General features: G+C 34.8%; 1 long non-coding RNA gene and 1 other non-coding gene across 2 annotated transcripts; one reads left to right on the top strand and one right to left on the bottom strand.

The window, feature by feature from the left end:
* Nucleotides 1-479: 479 nt before the first annotated feature.
* LOC107766268 (uncharacterized) lies at nt 480-1996 on the top strand. The gene is made up of 2 exons (XR_001643646.2): nt 480-1058; nt 1742-1996. It is a non-coding gene; the product is annotated as an uncharacterized LOC107766268 (long non-coding RNA).
* Nucleotides 1997-13604: 11608 nt separating this feature from the next.
* On the bottom strand, nt 13605-13678 carry TRNAM-CAU (transfer RNA methionine (anticodon CAU)). The gene has a single exon. It is a non-coding gene; the product is annotated as a tRNA-Met (tRNA).
* Nucleotides 13679-17851: the final 4173 nt, after the last annotated feature.

Genomic DNA, 17851 nt, shown 5'->3' with positions numbered 1-17851 from the left:
GAATAAATTTGTGAAAGTGAAGGGGTAAGCAAATCAAAGAAAATGAATTTCGTCGAAGTTTGACATTTTAGAAAAAATACGGTCTGAGCTAAAATACCCGGTATTAATGAACTAGTACCATACAAGATACCACATGGTCATGATAGTAAGGTGTATAAAGTATATTAAAAGTAAGTAATATTTTAAGTACATGGAGATAATTCTTAATTACATGGGTAATTGGTTAATTATTGGTTAATGGGGATTAATTAGTTAAATAAGATAATTAAAAAAAGAAGAAGAAGTAAAGTAAGTCTTTAAGATAAGCCTAAGGGCAAGAACGTGGCAGCCCCACTTTAAATTAAGATGACTCTTAAATCTTGCCTAAATATCACACTTTGGAGCATCTAAAGTGGCTTAGTCATCCTAAGTAGAGCCCACTTAAAGATAAAGGTCACATTCTTTGATTTAAAATGAAAGGTTACCTCTCTTAAGCTTAAAGTGAATTGCTCAAAATGTAGTGACGGGCTGCATATAGTCTCTGTTTGCAAAGATAATATGATATTACTCTTTGGATGGGAATCAAAAGCAGAGAAAGTAATTTAGGAGGATCAAACAATAACTTCATTTGTATTGTCCATGGACAGTAAGTATTTATTAGTTAGTCTTTGGAATCAAGAAATTCATCTTTGGAATATAGAGGAAATTGTAAAGCTCATATTCAAATATAAAGGGCATAAACATTCACGCTTTGTTGTAAGGTCTTGCTTTGGCGGACTGGATCTAGCATTCGTTGCAAGTGGAAGTGAGGATTCACAGGTTTATATATGGCATAGAAGCAAATATCCCTTACATAGTAACATTCTCTCTGAGAGTCCAAGCCTCCTTACATAGTTATATTGAATCATTTTCCAAAAAATCTTCTTGGATAGAAACGTTATTGCTAAGTTTCTAAGGAAAAGTTTCGGCCAAGGTTTTCTTTGCATAGCAACGTGATTGCTTCGAGCTTTTCACACGACTTGTTCCATGTTTTGCCGCAATTAACATGTGTTAGAGGATTGTCAAGAGAATCGACTCAGGTATGTTAAGGCTATCCCTTCTTTCTTTTGGCATGATCCATACGACACAAACGAAACGTGCAAATGCACAATTTCCATACATGACTCTATTCATAGAAATATTAGAGATACTAATGTTCTTGATTCTCCATGTGTCATATTATTCTATCATCTATTTATGGGTCTCAGAAAATACGTAAGTTGATAAAGTTTATTTTATGATATTAATCAGAAGCATAATGGTCTTATGACGTACCGAGAGATTTTATTAACATATTTCATATGCATTTCATGCATTTATACATGCACATTGACCCATGACAAGATGGCGTTATATACGCGTATATATATATGTATATGGGATATGGGAAAAGTTATGGCGTTATATACGTATCACCACCTGATCAGCTGGTATACGTTGACGATTTTGCCCACAGTGGCCGAGATGATGTGATGGGATGCCTTCAGAGGCTTGATGATGTTATGAACACATGTACCTATGCACAAACATGACATTCATACGTATATGAATGACACTATAAGTACTTTATGATTTACAAAGTTATTCAGACTTAGAGGTTGAGTCATTTACTCTATATTCCTTTCATGTCTTTTACGTACTTATTTATGTGCATTACATACTCGGTACATTATTCGTACTGACGTTCCTTTTTGCCTGGGGACGCTGTGTTTCATGCCCGCAGGTCTCAATAGACTGGTCAAGAGTTCTTAAAGTAGGTGAGCAGCTCAGCGGAAGATGTTGGTGCACTCCATTTGCTTCGGAGTTTCTTGTTTGGTCGGTATGATTTAGATGTGTATCGTTTGGTATGGCGGGGCTCTGTCTTGGCCTTTATGACCATTATGTATCCGTAGAAGCTTGTAGACAGTTATCATGTACATAAACGATTGTATGGCCTTGTCGGCCTCTGTTCGATGTACGAGTGATTATTTTGGTCTTAGAGACACATATGTCTTATGTATAAGTTTGGATTACATGTTGGGCCGTCCAACATCGAGTATTTCCCCATGTTTTATTCTACTTATCTCACGACAGCCTCTACGGCGCATTTACCTATAATAGTATTGTGAGCACCTAATTTTTGACAATATTTAATTTTTTTGTCACTTCTTCTATGTAAATATTTTAGGGGTTTTAACCTACAATTTTTCGTTTTGTTACACTTTTTATTATAGGGTAAAAATACAAAATTTTAAAAGGTGAATTATTACTATTACTATTATTTTATTTTTTATTATTATTTTAAAAAAATCCGAAAAATATTTTAAAAAAAAATTAATTTTCGGGTGATATATAAAAAATAAGAAAAAGGGAAGTATGGAATAAAAAAAATAAAAGTAAAAGTGGGTGGAATTCTCTTTTAAAAAGTAAAAGAAAGTGGAAAATTAAAAGTAAAGTTTTGTGAAAATTTTAAAAAAAATAAAAAGTAAAGAAAGTTGGAATTAAAAAATAAATATAAAGGTAGCTGAAAATTAAAAAACATTAAAGTAAAAGAAAATAGATTTTTATAAGAAAAGCAAAAGAAAGTGGATTGTTTTTTTAAGAAAAGTAAAATAAGTGGAATCCTCTTTTAAAAGTAAAAATAAAGTGAGATTTTAAATAAGATAAAAGTAATTTTAGTTGGAATTTAAAAAATAAAAGTAAATGAAGGTGGGATTTATTTTATAAAAAAGAAAAGCAAATTGTAAGAGGGATTTCCGCAAGACCTAGCTATTGATGTCAATTCTACCCCAAAAATTCGGCGACCAAAATCCGGCCTAATTCCGACGACCTCCCGGAACACCCTCTTTGGCATACCACCATTTTTTCGTCCTTTTGATGTGTAAAATGGTAAAATACTATTCTTTTTCATGGCTGATTTTTTTATTTTTATTTTTAATTTTCAGATTTTATTTTTGTCTATTATTAATTATTTTAGCATTAGTTTTTGAAGTTTGAAATGTTAAATTTTCTGTTTTGCACTTGTTGAAGTAGTAAAATAGTTTTATATTGATAAAAGTGAGGTAATGAAAAATACTTAAGAGTATATGGTACTTGTTTGGTTGTTTGTTTACTGCTTAAAGACTCTTTGAGTACAACACTCAAAAGTCAAATTGTTTGGTAAGAAAATGTAGACCTTTGGACATTATTTGAATAAAGTCTATCTTTGAATAGTGGAGAGCAGATTTTGTTTGAAATACTTGACAAGATTTGAGCTAGAAAGTCTGGCTTTTTGAATTTAAGAGCAGATTTTGTAGAAACATCTGTCAAAAAGATTGATTTTTAATTTTTTGAAATAGCTGGTTGTTTTGATATATAGAGGGGGCATTTTTTATAATTGCTTTGTCACAAAAACAAAAAAAAATCAGCAGTTGAACACATGAAAAGTAAGCTGAAATGGTGAGCTTTGGGAGTGAATCTTAGAGTGCAAACTTTTAAAAAAGTATAATTCTTCTTTAGAGTTCGTTTCTGAGTTCCCTCTCTAAGTTTTCGGGTTGTTTTAACACGGATTTGCTGCTGGTTTTGCTGCTATTTTGCTGTTGTTTTTATGCTGCTTTAGTTGCTGAACTACTGTTTATTCTTTTGCTACCAAGTAATCCTTTAAGACTCGTAATGTACGTATTTTCAGCAATGGGAACAACTTGAACATGCTGCACCATTTAAATGTGTTTGATGTGATGAATAGTTTGACAACAAAAGAGCTTGTATGTTATTGTTATGTATCAAGCATGTGATAATGTGAATATAGTCCTTCATAATACTTGAATATTGAGTTGTAAGTTTTTGAATGTGATATGTAAGTCGTTTATGGATTTTTTTAAGCATGTTTTCAAGCTATTATATCCGAGTAACAATGTTAAGTATGTCATGAATGACTTTAGGTGTATAACACATAGCATGAGTTCGTTTTAGTTGCTGAAATTTCACTGCCAACATATGCTTCTAGGAATGCTGTGATAATATCTTTGTGAATATGGCCATTTTTCCGGATTTGCAAAAAATGGCTATTTTTGTAAAATGGGCGTTTATACAATTATGATTATGTAGTTAATGGTCATGAACTCAAACTAAGTAAAGAGCAAAGATTGTATCAACTTTGGGCCTTATTGAATCAAAGATAAAAGTTGGTCCATTTACCTTTAAACAAAAAAATTACCCCTTTTCTTCTATATAGCATTGGGCCAATTTAAATTCATTTCTTGGCCCATTTTAATAATAAATTCCAGCATCCCAAAAGCTCCATACAAGCTGGCCCATTTTTTTTGTAACAAGAAGTTGGTTCATTTCTTTTTAAATAGATAAAGTTGGTCCAACATTTATTTGCATAATTTTTCCCAACTATAAAGCTCGAAAAAATAATAATAATATCAGATTTTTCTACTATTTTAATTAACTAGTTTCCCTTTAATTAATTTAAATGTTAGGCAAATAGTAGGTGCGTTTTAACTTCACGGACTCACTTGTGTAGCGTTACGCTTAACTTTTAATAATTTAATTCATCAATTTCATGTCATATTCAATAGTTTTAATTAATTTATAAATCTTTTGTCATAATCACGGATTCGCTTGCGTAGCATGGTAGTGACATTTAATAAATTTTCTGAAAAAAAGAGGGTTAATGTTTCCTCCAACACAATTGTAGCAATTTTTCAAAAGTAAATAACGTGCTAACAATCGTCTGTCATGATTGCGGATTCGCTTGCGTAGCGCCGTTATGACTAAATAATAAATTTCGTCGATCACGCATTCGCTTGCGTAGTGTGGTTATGACATCTTATTATTCAAAATATTCTTTAATTTTTTCTAATAATCAAGAGATAAAAGAGGATAGGTAAAACATGAAAATAATATAAATCATTGTTTGTCCAAAATTAATTCAAGCCAAGTTTATGTCAATAAAGCGACCGTGCTAGAACCACGGAACTCGGGGAATGCCTTATACCTTCTCCCTGGTCAACAGAATTCCTTACCCGAACTTTATTTTCGCGGACCGATTAAAATAGAGTCAAACCTTCCTTTGACTAGGGATCCAAATAAATGGTGACTTGGAACACCGAAAAAATCAATTCTAAGTGGCGACTCTGAACAATAAAATAATCCCTATTCAAATTTTGTCACTTTAATTGGAAAAACTCTTTGGCCCATACACATATTATTATTATTTTGAGGGGTAGAAAAGGAGGTGTGACAGCTCTGGCAACTCTGCTGGGGACAACCAGAATTCGATCTTGTACATTTTGACTTTTATTTGGCTTTATTAATTTTGTATATATTGTGATTTATATGTGCCTATTGTGCTACCTGTTTGCTTTATACTGCTTCGATATTGTTGAACTGTACATATAAACTGTCTTCTCACGCACCCCTCTGAGTCTTCTTGAAATTAAAAATAGGGCATTTGCTTTACATAGCCCGCTTTCTTTGAGATAGCAGAGGTGCTTGTCACCCGGTGAAGGATTTTAGTCACACATGTTTTAGGCGGGGAGCATCACCAGTTAAGCCGGAAAGCAATGCTACCGGTACACTGACCCTCCTCGGCTCGAGTTGTCCGCTCGAGTAAGCCAGTCTAGATACCTTCTTCAATAGGATTTAAACCTAGCAGAACAAACCTCATGCCGGATATCCCTAGTAGGTTCGCTGTATTTGCATCACGTGCATTTGACTTAGTGAAACTCGGCACAGGGGCCAGGTCCGTATAAGACAGGTATCCTCTTTGAGACCATCATGTTCACGTATGTGCTACTTGATACATCATTTGGAAGGCTTACTTGCATTGTCGACCGGTTAAAAAAAAATAGTTAGTGTAATTATTGAAAATTAAAAAAGAAAAAAAGAAGAATAATTCTCCTCGTTTAGTGCAAATAAACCTTTAAAAAAAGTGTGGTTTGAGTTGTAAAGATCATTTTTCATTAAATAATATATATATAAGGGAAAAGTATCCAGTTTTTACCGAACTACGCGGGTCTGATTCTCATCGGATGTGAGATACGTAGGCAAACCTCATCAGTTCCGGCCCCCAATTTTCAAAGGAAAAAAAATTCAAATATATTTCCCTTTACTTCCTTCTTCAGAAAATAATTTTTTAGAGACCCCAATTTCAAAAAATCAAAAAATAAAATTCAAAAATATTTTCTTCTTTTTTCTTTTATAAGTCTTTCTTCCACAAAAAAAGAAATTTTAAAAATGAAAAAACAATCTTTTTTTTAATTCTTTCTTTCAATAATTCCAAAAACAAAATGAAAAAAATCGAATTTCAAAAAAAAAATCGCTCTTCTTTAGAAGTCTCACTTTCAACAATTCAATAAAAAATTAAAATCTAAAAAAAATCTTTCTTCTTTTGAATCCTTTCTTTCTACCAAAAAGAAAAAAAATCCAAAATTATTTTCCTTGTTAGGAGCTTTCGTAGAGTTATTTGTATATGAGTAAAAAAACGAGAATTAGTTTGTGTACTTTATTCCTGATTTTTTTTTGAACTACGTAATGATCTGATTCATGCGGCGTCATGATACGTAGGCAATCCCCATCGGATTCGATCATAACCATAGAATTAACTGAGGAAAAAATAAACTAAAAAAAAAAAGAAAAAAAAGAGAGTGACAAAAAATAAAAGAGTAACCAAAAAAAAAGAAAGGAGAATGCCAAGAAAATAAAAAGTGACAGAGACGAAAAAAATCAAGAGTGATTAAATAGAGGTAGGAATAAAAGTGGTACATACTTAAAGGGTTAGTTAAGGCCGGGATGAAACATGCAACCGTTCAAACACATGGTAGAAATGTTTAACTATTAGGTGCATTGCATCCCCAACGTGCGATTTCCTATGTGTTAAATGTCTCAAAACTAACGAGGTTGTGGTGTGAGCAAATTAGTCAGGTTCTGTTTAGGTGGTTGATTTTGTTGGTATGCAGTGATGAACGCGCAACCTTGCACGCGGCCACAACATTATACACAAAACTGAGCTCCACCTCCCAGAAATGCACATCCTTACCCAACTCCATATAATCCCCAACCAAATGATCTCCGATACAATCCTCGCCTAAGAGAGCCTTTCAGAAAGAATCAGTTCACTCCTATTGGTGAATCGTATTCAAGCTTGTTCCAAAAGCTAATCAGGCTAGATCTATTGCAACCAGTGGCCCCGAAATGGACGAACCCCTAGTCCCCCTCGCACCGAGCTGACGCTAGGTATGAATACCACTCTAGAGTAGTGGGACACAGTACAAAGGACTGTTGGACCCTCAAAAGGGCAGTTGAAGATTTCATTGAAGCTGAAAGAATCATTTTTAGAGATGAAGAAGCTCCTGATGTGATGAACAATCTGTTGCCTGCCCACAACATCAGGCCAATGGTCGGAATGATTTGTGACTGAGGAATTTGATCCGACATTGAAGGCCATTGTAGCCATTGTCAAGACAGAAGAAAAGCTAAAAAAATGGCCGCCAAACATGAAAGTTCCCTATCATACGGGAGTCTTAGTAGCCAGTCTTGCTATCATTTCTGCGTCTGAATTATCTCAGGGTGTAATCCGGGTGTTTTACTTTATTGTCTTATTTTCCGATGTAAACCCTTCTATAAGAAAAACCAAAAAAAATCAAAAATCAAATGAAATTAATATTTCATTGTCTAGGATTGTCTATTTTCTTAATCTTGTCATTTTCTTATTCTCTTTTTAGTTTTGTTAAATGCAGATTTCAATAACATGACATGCTTGCGGACTTCATGCCCAGATCCTGAAAGCTGTCAGGCCTCGAAATAATGAATCAAGGATTAGGTCGAAATGAAGATAAAGTTTAAGGAAATAAAACAAAGAGTTGGAACAACTGAAGAAAAATTGGTTCCCGGATTGGAAAGGTCCGTACATTACAACAAGAGTACTTCCAAAAGAGTGCGTTGCACTTGGGACACATCGAACGAAATGTCCCTGAAATAACTGTCAATGCAAATGTAGTCAAAAGGTACTATGTTGGATCCTCCATATAGTACTAATATTCTCCAATTGGGATGACAAAGGCTTTCATTCTCGCTAACCAAACACTATCAACCCTTTGCTAACCCTTTGAGCCGGCTCCCATTCTTTGATCACCCTCTTTGGAACCTGAAAATGTTATTGAAAAATGAAATGAAAAAAAAAAGAAGAAGAAAACGAAAAAAAAGTACAAAAAAAGAGGAAGAAAAGACAAAAAAAAAAGAAAAACAAAAGAGGAAAAGGAAAGAAAAAAAAAGAGCAAACAAAACAAAACAGAAAAACGAAAGAAAAAAAGTACATTGAACTACGTGAGACCTGATTCCGAAAGGATACGTAGGCAGCCTTACCCTGGGTTCGGTCCCATCAGAACAAAAAACCCATATTCCTAGTACTCCAAAACTGGGGCAGAAGTTTGTTTTATTTTACGATTTTTCTGTAAAAAACGGTTTCCAAAAGTTGTAATTCGTTTCAAGGTTCATTTCGCCTTTTTACCTTTTAAGAGCTTCTGATCGATATGTTTGAGAATGTTTGAAGTTCACATGCCAAGGGCATTGGGCAACCTCCCTCATGCAGTATCTTAGTCAAAAAAAAATAAAAAAATGAGAGAGTCTTATCAGTGAAAACCCATACGGGCACTATAAGGCAACAGTGAACAAAGAGATGAGAGAGTCTTATTGATGAAAACCCAGATGGGCACCATAAGGCGACGGTTAGTAGAGAAATGAGAGAGGTTAGTTAGCGAAAACCTGCAAAGGGCGCTACTAGCCGAATAAGGGTCTTCGATTCTCCGGCATGAGCACAACCAAGACAAATTCAAGATGAGCATTTGCGGCAGATTTTGAGAATTAGACAGCTTAGACAGATCAGGCGTCCAGTCCAAAATGCATGTCATCATTCATTGAAGTCAGCACATACCTCCAGATAAGTCTCCATATTCCTTTCCCCGAAAGGGACACCTTTTGTTTAAGCACAATTCTTTTTCGCTTCCAATTATTATTCTATTTTTACCCATAATTTTTTCTTTGAGTCCCTTTCGGTCTAATCCTGCATCAAAATCGAAGCAAAGAAAGGGCTGCAAAACTGGATACAGTTTTCCTGTAATGTCAAGCACAATTTGGGGCATATATGGCATTGACGAAGGCATAAATCCATCTGTGATCTCATTTGATAAGGCGAACAAAGTGTCTCAAAGAAACTGAAAAGGTCGCCTAAGCAAAACCTGCTTCATAAGAAAAGTTGATAAGCACTACGGACACAAACTGATACTGGGTGCAAGACAACTGAGCTTGATTTTAAAGAAAAAATAGCCTTGCCTTAGAGACAAGGGTAGCGGTACCATGGACATCTCGGTACCACGCTGACATAATAGGTTCTTTGACAGCAGTGGTCGTGAACCAAGCTACTCAGGGCATCAAGGCCATAAACCAACCACCACTTTGAAAACTCACAAATTTTTCTTTGTTTGAAACAGGAACAAAGCATGCAGAATGGTGATTCTAAAAGAACGAATGTCACCAAACGTAAGTTCCTTAAAATCTCCATTTTTCTTTTACTTTTGGCATACGTCACTATTGTTCCCACCTCCTATTTTTATTTAGCTTAACCCAAGTAGAACCTTTTCGCCTAAGGGGATCCAGCTCATAATTCCGGGTAGAAGTACTCTTATTTTTACGTAGCTTAACCCAGGTAGAACCTTTTCGCCTAGGGGGATCCAGCTTATATTTTCGGGTAGAAGTACTCTTCGCTCAGGTTGTTTTACATTAGCTTAACCCAGGTAGAACCTTTTCGCCTAAGGGGATCCAACTCATATTTCCGGGTAGAAGTACTCTTCGCTCAGGTTGTTTTTACATTAACTTAACCCAGGTAGAACCTTTTCGCCTAGGGGGATCCAGCTTATAGTTCCGGGTAGAAGTACTCTTCGCTCAGGTTGTTTTTACATTGGCTTAACCCAGGTAGAACCTTTTCGCCTAGGGGAATCCAGCTTATAGTTCCGGGTAGAAGTACTCTTCGCTCAGGTTGTTTTACATTAGCTTAACCCAGGTATAATCTTTTCGCCTAGGGGGATCCGGCTCATAGTTCCGGGTAGAAGTACTCTTCGCTCAGGTTGTTTTACATTAGCTTAACCCATGTAGAACCTTTTTGCCTAGGGAGATCCGGCTCATAGTTTTCGGGTAGAAGTACTCTTCGCCCAGATTTGCTTTTGTTAGTTTAACCCAGGTAGAACTTTATCACCCAGGGGGATTCAACATTTTTTTTTGGTCAATAATATAGGGTGCCAACCCTTGATTACATTTCCTTTTCAGTAATACAGAGTGTCAACCCCTGGTTACATTTCTTTTTCAGTAATACAGGGTGTCAACCCCTGGTTACATTTCCTTTTCAGTAATACATGGCACCAACCTCGGGTTACATTTCCTTTACCAGTATAGGGTACACTAATCCCTAGATGAGCTTTCCAACATAGGGTCTCCACTCCCTAGTAGACTTTTAGTATAGATATAGGGCCCACTCCCCAATCCCTTTTTCTCAAGGATACACAATCCTGATTTTGTTGCTTTCAATAAAGAAGTAGTTTAGAATTTTGTTACAATAACTCACGAAATTTTCCTAGTGAAAACTAGGGCAGAAAAATTTCGTTCGTTTGTTTGCTTTGGTGTCTGAGCAGGTTTTACCTCGAGGCACAGGGTTCGAGATGCCCAAAGAATGAGTCTCAATCCAGAATAAAGAAAAAGGAAAAGAAGTGAATTCAAAGTGCAGAAGCGAAGGAAAGATGTGTATTGCTCAAGACATAGTTGAAGTCACAAGCTCTACATGTTCCGTTTTGATCTGAAAAGCTAAAGAAGAATGAACCAGCGGTTGCAGCTAACGAGCATCAAGATTCAGAAGAATCATCCAAGACTCAAGATCAAGCTTCAGAAAACTCATAGATAGGGATCTTGCAACTCATAGCTAATAGGCTTGTTCAGTTTTTTTTTTATGTAATAACAGACTTACGGACCAGAGCCTCGACGGAACCTCACTCGACTTTTTAACTCATCATTCCACAGTTCTCCTGGAACTACACGCGACCTGATTCCCCTATAACCCGGGATATGTAGGCTGTCCAAAACCAAGACTCGATTGCACCCTTTCTCTTTTCTCTTATCCTTATTTCTTCCCTTTTGAATAAAGATATGTTCAAAAATTAGTTACATGGCTCACCTTATCTTTGCTCGAAAACTCTTCATGCTTCCAAGCAAAGAGGGGCAGCTGTGAGCACCTAATTTTTGACAATATTAAATTTTTTGTCACTTCTTCTATGTAAATATTTTAGGGGTTTTAACCTACAATTTTTAGCTTTGTTACACTTTTTATTATAGGTTAAAAATACAAAATTTTAAAAGGTGAATTATTGCTATTACTTTTATTTTATTTTTATTTTTTATTTTTAAAATAAAAAAACCGAAAAATATTAAAAAAAAAATTAATTTTCGGGTGAGATATAAAAAATAAGAAAAAGCAAAGTATGGAATAAAAAAAATAAAAGTAAAAGTAGGTGGAATTCTCTTTTAAAAAGTAAAAGAAAGTGGAAAATTAAAAGTAAAGTTTTGTGAAAATTTTAAAAAAATAAAAAGTAAAGAAAGTTGGAATTAAAAAATAAATATAAAGGTAGCTTAAAATTAAAAAAAATTAAAGTAAAAGAAAATAAAATTTTTATAAGAAAAGCAAAAGAAAGTGGATTGTTTTTTTAAGAAAAGTAAAATAAGTGGAATCCTCTTTTAAAAGTAAAAATAAAGTGAGATTTTAAATAAAATAAAAGTAATTAAAGTTGGAATTTAAAAAATAAAAGTAAATAAAGGTGGGATTTTTTTTTATAAAAAAGAAAAGCAAATTGTAAGAGGGATTTCTTTTAATTAAAAAATAATAAAATATTTTTTTTAAAAAAATAAAATCTAAAACATTTCGAAAATTTTGCTATAAATAGAAGAGAAAATCTGAGAAGAAGAGGGAGAGAGGAGAGAAAAGAGAGGGGAGAATTGAGAGAAACAAATTTTTTTTTCCTCTTCTATGCTACGACAATTTCAACTCGTGTTATTCTTTCTTCCTCTTTCTTTCGAAAATTTCCAGCAATTCAACACCCCAAAATACCTACATCAATGGATAGAGCTCCGCAAGACCTAGCTATTGATGTCAATTCTACCCCAAAAATCCGGCGACCAAAATCCGGCCTATTCCGACGACCTCCCGGAACACCCTCTTTGGCATACCACCATTTTTTCGGCCTTTTGATGTGTAAAATGGTAAAATACTATTCTTTTTCATGGCTGATTTTTTTTTTTTATTTTTAATTTTCAGATTTTATTTTTGTCTATTATTAATTATTTTAGCATTAGTTTTTGAAGTTTGAAATGTTAAATTTTCTGTTTTTGCACTTGTTGAAGTAGTAAAATAGTTTTGTATTGATAAAAGTGAGGTAATGAAAAATACTTAAGAGTATATGGTACTTGTTTGGTTGTTTGTTTACTGCTTAAAGACTCTTTGAGTACAACACTCAAAAGTCAAATTGTTTGGTAAGAAAATGTAGACATTTGGACATTATTTGAATAAAGTCTATCTTTGAATAGTGGAGAGCAGATTTTGTTTGAAATACTTGACAAGATTTGAACTAGAAAGTCTGGCTTTTTGAATTTAAGAGCAGATTTTGTAGAAAAATCTGTCAAAAAGATTGATTTTTAATTTTTTGAAATAGTTGGTTGTTTTGATATATAGAGGGGGCATTTTTTATAATTGCTTTGTCAGAAAAACAAAAACAAAATTCAGCAGTTAAACACATGAAAAGTAAGCTGAAATGGTGAGCTTTGGGAGTGAATCTTAGAGTGCAAAATTTTAAAAAAGTATAAGTCCTCTTTAGAGTTCGTTTCTGGGTTCCCTCTCTAAGTTTTCGGGTTGTTTTAACACGGATTTGCTGCTGGTTTTGCTGCTGTTTTGCTGCTGGTTTTATGCTGCTTTAGTTGTTGAACTACTGTTTATTCTTTTGCTACCAGGTAATCCTTTAAGACTCGTAATGTACGTATTTTCAGCAATGGGAACAACTTGAACATGCTGCACCATTTAAATGTGTTTGATGTGATGAATAGTTTGACAATAAAAGAGCTTGTATGTTATTGTTATGTATCAAGCATGTGATAATGTGAATATAGTCCTTCATAATACTTGAATATTGAGTAGTAAGTTTTTGAATGTGATATGTAAGTCGTTTACGGATTTTTTTAAGCATGTTTTCAAGCTATTATATCCGAGTAACAATGCTAAGTATGCCATGAATGACTTTAGGTGTATAACACATAGAATTTCTCTTTGCCAAGGAGAAGATGCGGGTTCGATTCCCGCTATCCGCCCGAGATCCAAGATAAAGTAATTTTATTACTATTTATTTATTATTTAATTTCATAAATAGCATTAAATATATCCTTAAATTAAGGATTTGGTATAGTTGGCCATGATAGTGTAGTGATTCTATCCCTCCCCTACGTTTTCTTTTTCCTTCCACCCCCAAAAAGCGAAAGGCGAGAATTAATTACTAGTTAACATAGTCAACCCTAAAATAGTTTGGCAAAACAAGATGTTGCGGAGACAGGATTTGAACCCGTGACCTCAAGGTTATGAGCCTTGCGAGCTACCAAACTGCTCTACCCCGCGCCGAAGATAAGAACTGAAAACTAATAGATAAACAAGGATTAAATGCGCCCCTCCACCCTATCTGTACAAATAGAATAGCCCATTTATACAGAATGGTAAAGGGGCTTCTATGATCATCGACCATAGAAATAGAAATGAAGCGTTAATCCTTACCAACTTGATCTTGTTACTCCTGGCAACAAACATGCATGAACCATTTCACGAAGTATGTGTCCGGATAGTCCAAAGTCTCGATAGTTAGCTCTCGGCCTTCCGGTCAAAAAACAACGTCGATGAAGGCGTGTAGGTGCACTATTCCGTGGTGGGGATTGTAACTTTCCATAAATTTCCCATTTGTCACTCAACGACGGAACCTTGCTTATTTCTTTCTTTGAGGATCGACGAATCGAATGATATTTCTGTTCCAATTTTTGCCTCTTCTTCTCCCTCTGAATCAAACTTTTCCTTGCCATAATGGTTGAATTCCTATTAGTATCCATGATACAAGTCGAATCCTAGATGTAGAAATAGAAGAAGGTGGACCCCCTCTCCGTCGAGAGAAATGAGATTATCGCAGATACACACATTAAAAATATTAACCAAATTTGCCCGACGTAGAGGCAATCAAGAAAGCCGCATAAGTGAATATATAACCTACAGAAAAGTGAGCTAATCCAACCAATCTTGCTTGTACAATGGAAAGGGCCACTGGTTTATCTCTCCAGCGAATCAAATTGGCCAAAGGTGTGCGTTCATGAGTCCATGCTAAAGTTTCATCAATTCCTGTCAATATCCACGCCAAGAAATTAAGAACATAAATCCAGTAGCCCAAACAAGATGTCCAAATAAGAACATCCATGCTCAAACCGATAAACTATTCATACCAAAAGGATTATATCCGTTGATAAGTTGTGAAGAGTTTAACCATAAATAATCCCTTAACCAGCCCATCAAATAAGTGGAAGATTCATTAAACTGTGAAACGTTACCCTGCCATAATGTGATGTGCTTCCAATGCCAATAAAAAGTAACCCATCCAATAGTATTTAACATCCAAAAAACTGCCAAATAAAACGCGTCCCATGCCGAAATATCACAAGTACCGCCTCGTCCTGGGCCATCGCACGGAAAACTATAACTGAAATCCTTTTTATCTGGCATTAACTTGGAACCACGTGCATCTAAAGCACCTTTTACTAAGATCAATGTAGTTGTATGTAAACCAAGAGCAATAGCATGATGAACCAAAAAGTCTCCAGGACCTATTGTTAGTTCGTTTTAGTTGCTGAAATTTCACTGCCAACATATGCTTCTAGGAATATTGTGATAATATCTTTGTGAATCTGGCCATTTTGTCGGATTTGCAAAATGGCTATTTTTGTAAAGTGGGCGTTTATACAATTGTGACTATGTAGTTAATGGTCATGAACTCAAACTAAGTAAAGAGCTAAGATTGTATCAACTTTGGGCCTTATTGAATCAAAGATAAAAGTTGGCCCATTTACCTTTAAACAACAAAATTACCCCTTTTCTTCTATATAGCATTGGGCCAATTGAAATTCATTTCTTGGCCCATTTTAATAATAAATTCCAGCAGCCCAAAAGCTCCATACAAGCTGGCCCATTTTTTTTAACAAGAAGTTGGCTCATTTCTTTTAAAATAGATAAAGTTGGTCCAACATTTATTTGCATAATTTTTCCCAACTATAAAGCTCGAAAAAATAATAATAATATCAGATTTTTCTACTATTTTAATTAACTAGTTTTCCTTTAATTAATTTAAACGTTAGGCAAATAGTAGGTGCGCTTTAACTTCACGGATTCACTTGTGTAGCGTGACGCTTAACTTTTAATAAGTTAATTCATCAATTTCATGTCATATTCAATTGTTTTAATTAATTTATAAATCTTTTGTCATAATCACGGATTCGCTTGCGTAGCGTGGTAGTAACATTTAATAAATTTTCTGAAAAAAGAAGATTAATGTTCCCTCCAACACAATTGCAGCAATTTTTCAAAAGTAAATACCGTGCTAACAATCGTTTGTCATGACTGCGGATTCGCTTGCGTAGCGCCGTTATGACTAAATAATAAATTTCGTCGATCACGCATTCACTTGCGTAGTGTGGTTATGACATCTTATTATATAAAAATATTCTTTAATTTTTTCTAATAATCAAGAGATAAAAGAGGATAGGTAAAACATGAAAATAATATAAATCACAATTTGTCCAAAATTAATTCAAGCCAAGTTTAAGTCAATAAAGCGACCGTGCTAGAACCACGGGACTCGGGGAATGCCTTATACCTTCTCCCCGGTCAACAGAATTCCTTACCCGAACTTTGTTTTCGCGGACCGATTAAAATAGAGTCAAACCTTCCTTTGACTAGGGATCCAAATAAATGGTGACTTGGAACACCGAAAAAATCAATTCTAAGTGGCGACTCTGAACAATAAAATAATCCTTATTCAAATTTTGTCACTTTAATTGGAAAAACTCTTTGGCCCATACATATATTATTATTATTTTGGGGGTAGAAAAGGAGGTGTGACAAGTATGATACGAAAAGATACGTTATTTTGGTACTCGGTTGAGTAAGGTACCGGGTTCCCATCGCCGCCCATCGATTTTGGTCATGACAGTACGAACGTCTCCGCAGCGATCAAGACTCTATTAGGCATGCCATAACTTGTGAGACCCATGTGAACCTAGCGCTCAGATACCATGTTATCACGACCCAACAGTGAAAAATCTAGTGATTTCCAATTTTTATAAGTTTTTAAAGTAAATAACTTTTCTTAATTTAAAATATCTAATAAATAACAGAACTAAAGTAATTAAAACAAAAGCATATAAATGCAATCATAACTGTAGAAATAAAACCAAAACCACAAGTCTACTAGTGTGTGCCAAGACCTGGTGTCACAAGTGTGTGGGCTACTATTAGAATATATAAAAGATTTCTAATCTACTGTCTGAAATGAAATAGACAGAACAATAAAACAAAAGAAAGACTCTGGATGCTGCAGAATGGCTCGGAAGGGCAGCTCACCGCGTAGTCTCGTAGCAGGGATCAAGTTTGCGTGTCGGACTGATATCCAAATGTACCTGCCTTAGATCCTGCACATTTAAGTGCAGAAGTGTAGCGTGAGTACATAAACAACCGGTACCCGATAAGTATCCAGTCTAACCTCGAAGAAGCAGTGACAAGGGGTCGACTTTGACACTTACTATGGGCTAACAACAAGATGTATGTCAAAATAATAACTAAGCATGGGTTATATAAATATAACAGAAAACTCAAAAACAGGCATAATAAGCACTTTTTCTGTTAAGAATACATCTCAGGTTTACTTTCCATCATTTAACAATTTATGTCTCAAGTAAATGAACAATATCAATTATAAATGAATTCCAAAGATTTATTATGCGTAAATTATACCGAGGTCGTACGGCTCGATCCAACATAATATTTAAACTGTGCACTGCTGAGGGTCGAATGGCACGAACCATAGATGCATCTATCCACTACCGAGGTGTTCGGCCCGCTCCACAAATAGAAAATATTTTAAGGTAATGCAAATTTTCATTTAATAGTCAAGTGTTCCATTCACAACTTCAAGTAAGTGAATTTAACCTTTTACAATTCCTTTATTAATTTCCATTATGGCTTAAGTAATTAAATTAACAAGTAGGGGTGCAAACATTTCAAGTATAGCATGGTATGGGTCCTAGACTACCAGTACAATAGCATAATTAGTAGCTGCGTACGGACTCACGTCACCTCGTGTGTAGCCCCCATAAATATGAGCACATATTAATTATAATTTACCTATGGGGGTTAATTCCCTCTTACAAGGTTAGAAAAGAGACTTACCTCGCCTCAAAGCCTACTTTCCGGTCTAAGATTAAGCTCAAACCTTCAAATCGGTGCTGAATGATCCAAAATTGTTCAATTAGTGTATAAACTAATCAATACATGTCCAAAAGTCCATATTCCAACTATTGAAGTGATTACCCAACTCTAAATGCAAGATTCCTAAAATTTACCTCAGGGCCCACGTCCCCGAATTTCGGAAATTGTTTGAAGAAAGTTGTTACCCATTGTGAGCACGTGATTTTTGTTTACACGATAATTACTCCAAAAGAAATCAAAAAATAAAACAAATGGTTTTGTTGTACAATTTTTGGA

Source organism: Nicotiana tabacum, chromosome 1 (genome assembly GCF_000715075.1).
Source record: "Nicotiana tabacum cultivar K326 chromosome 1, ASM71507v2, whole genome shotgun sequence".
NCBI classification, from domain to species: domain Eukaryota; kingdom Viridiplantae; phylum Streptophyta; class Magnoliopsida; order Solanales; family Solanaceae; genus Nicotiana; species Nicotiana tabacum.
Note: the sequence above shows the minus strand (reverse complement) of the source record. Positions and strands in the feature narration are given on the sequence as shown.